We start from the raw sequence: 4,533 nt of genomic DNA on the forward strand, positions 1-4,533 counted from the left end.
AAATTTTACGGTGCTAGGGCTGGGTCTGCGTCAGAAGAAGCCATGCATTGTTTAGTTATGTCAGTGCAGTGCCGTCAGTTGGGGGAGAAACGGCAGCATGCACGGCTCCTCGTTAGTATAGTGGACAGTATCTCCGCCTGTCACGCGGAAGACCGGGGTTCGATTCCCCGACGGGGAGAGCTGGTTCTTTTCGTCTTCCGAATGATCCATCCAAAATGTTTGGTTGGAGTCGCAGGTCACAGAAGGAGTTCTGCTTCGACGTCAGCCCGAGCCAAAGGACATGCGTTGGCCGGGAATCGAACCCGGGTCAACTGCTTGGAAGGCAGCTATGCTCACCACTATACCACCAACGCAGGCGGAAGTCAGTAGCTTTATTGACGCACTGTGTTCCTAATAAATGTTGTTCAGTTGCATTGACACAATACTTTTTGTTTAAAGCGCAATTAAAAAAAAAAAAAAAAAAAAAGAGTCCAAACAATGACCCCTGCTACGGGTAGTGTTGCAAGTGTTATGCGACTTCAGCTAATGATGGGTCCATCCGAAATTATTCCATCCAAAATTTTGGGTGGAGGCACAGGTCACAGAGGGAGTTCTGCTTCGACGTCAGCCCGAGCCAAAGGACATGCGCACTGCTCTCTCCAACTGCTTGGAAGGCAGCTATGCTCACCACTATACCACCAACGCAGTCAGCAGTCAGCAACTTGCGCCGTCACTAAGAAGGCTCGAAGTGCACGAGTCGCCGATAGGGCTAGAGGAGCAGATGAGATCTTTGTTTGGACCCGTCACTAAAGAGAGCCTTCAAGAATTTGCATCCCGTCACGTACAAGAAAGCGCTGCCTTCCCATCCGGCTAAATAAACACGAAGTGGTCAAACGCAGAGAGTGCCTATAATAACCAAAAGCCCAATCAAGGCAATCTCTTTCTCATGCCTCTATCTGAAAAGTTGGATAAAATCTTATATGAAAAAAAAAGTCTTTTAAAGAAATCCCTTATTCCGAGGTCACCGTAGCCACCAGATCCAGTCTGTATCCGCTTCAGTCACCCGGATCCAGTCCGTATCCAGAGAAGATGGTGGATCAACACCTAGAAAGGACCTCTATGGCCCAGAAACACAGCGGAGACCGTGACAACTAGATGAGCCGCAGATACAAATCCCTTGTAAAGACCACCTGGACAAGACCACAGGAAACAGATGATTCTTCTGCACAGTCTGACATTCCTGCAGCCTGGAGCTGATCTACTGGTTTCGTCTGACAAGGGGAGAACTGTCTCCCCGACTGAGCCTGGTTTCTCACCGGGTTTTTTCTCCATCCTTTCACCGATCGAGTTTTGGTTTCTTGCCTCTGTCGCTTCTGGCAGGCGGAGCTGGGGACACTTCATGTACAGCGATATCGTTGACTTGATTGCAAATTATTGCACAGATACTATTTAAACTGAACTTAGCTGAATGATGTCATCAAAGAGTTCAATAACGAAATGCCTTTAACTGTCATTTTGCTTTTTGACGCACTGTGTTCCTAATTAATGTTGTTCAGTTGCATTGACGCAATACTTTTTGTTTAAAGCGCAATTTAAAAAAAAAAAAAAAAAAAAAGAGTCCAAACAATGACCCCTGCTACGGGTAGTGTTCCAATTGTTATGCGACTTCAGCAAATGATGGGTCCATCAGAAATTTTACGGTGCTAGGGCTGGGTCTGCGTCAGAAGAAGCCATGCATTGTTTAGTTATGTCAGTGCAGTGCCGTCAGTTGGGGGAGAAACGGCAGCATGCACGGCTCCTCGTTAGTATAGTGGACAGTATCTCCGCCTGTCACGCGGAAGACCGGGGTTCGATTCCCCGACGGGGAGAGCTGGTTCTTTTCGTCTTCCGAATGATCCATCCAAAATGTTTGGTTGGAGTCGCAGGTCACAGAAGGAGTTCTGCTTCGACGTCAGCCCGAGCCAAAGGACATGCGTTGGCCGGGAATCGAACCCGGGTCAACTGCTTGGAAGGCAGCTATGCTCACCACTATACCACCAACGCAGGCGGAAGTCAGTAGCTTTATTGACGCACTGTGTTCCTAATAAATGTTGTTCAGTTGCATTGACACAATACTTTTTGTTTAAAGCGCAATTAAAAAAAAAAAAAAAAAAAAAAAGAGTCCAAACAATGACCCCTGCTACCGGTAGTGTTGCAAGTGTTATGCGACTTCAGCTAATGATGGGTCCATCCGAAATTATTCCATCCAAAAGTTTTGGGTGGAGGCACAGGTCACAGAGGGAGTTCTGCTTCGACGTCAGCCCGAGCCAAAGGATATGCGTTGGCCGGGAATCGAATCCGGGTCAACTGCTTGGAAGGCAGCTATGCTCACCACTATACCACCAACGCAGTCAGCAGTCAGCAACTTGCGCCGTCACTAAGAAGGCTCGAAGTGCACGAGTCGCCGATAGGGCTAGAGGAGCAGATGAGATCTTTGTTTGGACCCGTCACTAAAGAGAGCCTTCAAGAATTTGCATCCCGTCACGTACAAGAAAGCGCTGCCTTCCCATCCGGCTAAATAAACACGAAGTGGTCAAACGCAGAGAGTGCCTATAATAACCAAAAGCCCAATCAAGGCAATCTCTTTCTCATGCCTCTATCTGAAAAGTTGGATAAAATCTTATATGAAAAAAAAAGTCTTTTAAAGAAATCCCTTATTCCGAGGTCACCGTAGCCACCAGATCCAGTCTGTATCCGCTTCAGTCACCCGGATCCAGTCCGTATCCAGAGAAGATGGTGGATCAACACCTAGAAAGGACCTCTATGGCCCAGAAACACAGCGGAGACCGTGACAACTAGATGAGCCGCAGATACAAATCCCTTGTAAAGACCACCTGGACAAGACCACAGGAAACAGATGATTCTTCTGCACAGTCTGACATTCCTGCAGCCTGGAGCTGATCTACTGGTTTCGTCTGACAAGGGGAGAACTTTCTCCCCGACTGAGCCTGGTTTCTCACCGGGTTTTTTCTCCATCCTTTCACCGATCGAGTTTTGGTTTCTTGCCTCTGTCGCTTCTGGCAGGCGGAGCTGGGGACACTTCAAGTACAGCGATATCGTTGACTTGATTGCAAATTATTGCACAGATACTATTTAAACTGAACTTAGCTGAATGATGTCATCAAAGAGTTCAATAACGAAATGCCTTTAACTGTCATTTTGCTTTTTGACGCACTGTGTTCCTAATTAATGTTGTTCAGTTGCATTGACGCAATACTTTTTGTTTAAAGCGCAATTTAAAAAAAAAAAAAAAAAAAAAAAGAGTCCAAACAATGACCCCTGCTACGGGTAGTGTTCCAAGTGTTATGCGACTTCAGCTAATGATGGGTCCATCAGAAATTTTACGGTGCTAGGGCTGGGACTGCGTCAGAAGAAGCCATGCATTGTTTAGTTATGTCAGTGCAGTGCCGTCAGTTGGGGGAGAAACGGCAGCATGCACGGCTCCTCGTTAGTATAGTGGACAGTATCTCCGCCTGTCACGCGGAAGACCGGGGTTCGATTCCCCGACGGGGAGAGCTGGTTCTTTTCGTCTTCCGAATGATCCATCCAAAATGTTTGGTTGGAGTCGCAGGTCACAGAAGGAGTTCTGCTTCGACGTCAGCCCGAGCCAAAGGACATGCGTTGGCCGGGAATCGAACCCGGGTCAACTGCTTGGAAGGCAGCTATGCTCACCACTATACCACCAACGCAGGCGGAAGTCAGTAGCTTTATTGACGCACTGTGTTCCTAATAAATGTTGTTCAGTTGCATTGACACAATACTTTTTGTTTAAAGCGCAATTAAAAAAAAAAAAAAAAAAAAAAAGAGTCCAAACAATGACCCCTGCTACCGGTAGTGTTGCAAGTGTTATGCGACTTCAGCTAATGATGGGTCCATCCGAAATTATTCCATCCAAAAGTTTTGGGTGGAGGCACAGGTCACAGAGGGAGTTCTGCTTCGACGTCAGCCCGAGCCAAAGGATATGCGTTGGCCGGGAATCGAATCCGGGTCAACTGCTTGGAAGGCAGCTATGCTCACCACTATACCACCAACGCAGTCAGCAGTCAGCAACTTGCGCCGTCACTAAGAAGGCTCGAAGTGCACGAGTCGCCGATAGGGCTAGAGGAGCAGATGAGATCTTTGTTTGGACCCGTCACTAAAGAGAGCCTTCAAGAATTTGCATCCCGTCACGTACAAGAAAGCGCTGCCTTCCCATCCGGCTAAATAAACACGAAGTGGTCAAACGCAGAGAGTGCCTATAATAACCAAAAGCCCAATCAAGGCAATCTCTTTCTCATGCCTCTATCTGAAAAGTTGGATAAAATCTTATATGAAAAAAAAAGTCTTTTAAAGAAATCCCTTATTCCGAGGTCACCGTAGCCACCAGATCCAGTCTGTATCCGCTTCAGTCACCCGGATCCAGTCCGTATCCAGAGAAGATGGTGGATCAACACCTAGAAAGGACCTCTATGGCCCAGAAACACAGCGGAGACCGTGACAACTAGATGAGCCGCAGATACAAATCCCTTGTAAAGA

General features: G+C 47.3%; 3 non-coding genes across 3 annotated transcripts; all 3 read right to left on the reverse strand.

Annotated features, from left to right (window-relative positions):
• Window positions 1-281: 281 nt before the first annotated feature.
• trnag-ucc (transfer RNA glycine (anticodon UCC)) lies at window positions 282-353 on the reverse strand. The gene has a single exon. It is a non-coding gene; the product is annotated as a tRNA-Gly (tRNA).
• Window positions 354-1,950: 1,597 nt separating this feature from the next.
• Window positions 1,951-2,022, reverse strand: trnag-ucc (transfer RNA glycine (anticodon UCC)). Its single transcript has one exon. It is a non-coding gene; the product is annotated as a tRNA-Gly (tRNA).
• Window positions 2,023-3,635: 1,613 nt separating this feature from the next.
• Window positions 3,636-3,707, reverse strand: trnag-ucc (transfer RNA glycine (anticodon UCC)). Its single transcript has one exon. It is a non-coding gene; the product is annotated as a tRNA-Gly (tRNA).
• Between the last annotated feature and the right edge of the window lie 826 nt (window positions 3,708-4,533).

The sequence above is a fragment of the Carassius gibelio genome, chromosome B19 (assembly GCF_023724105.1).
Source record: "Carassius gibelio isolate Cgi1373 ecotype wild population from Czech Republic chromosome B19, carGib1.2-hapl.c, whole genome shotgun sequence".
Classification (NCBI taxonomy): Eukaryota; Metazoa; Chordata; class Actinopteri; order Cypriniformes; family Cyprinidae; genus Carassius; species Carassius gibelio.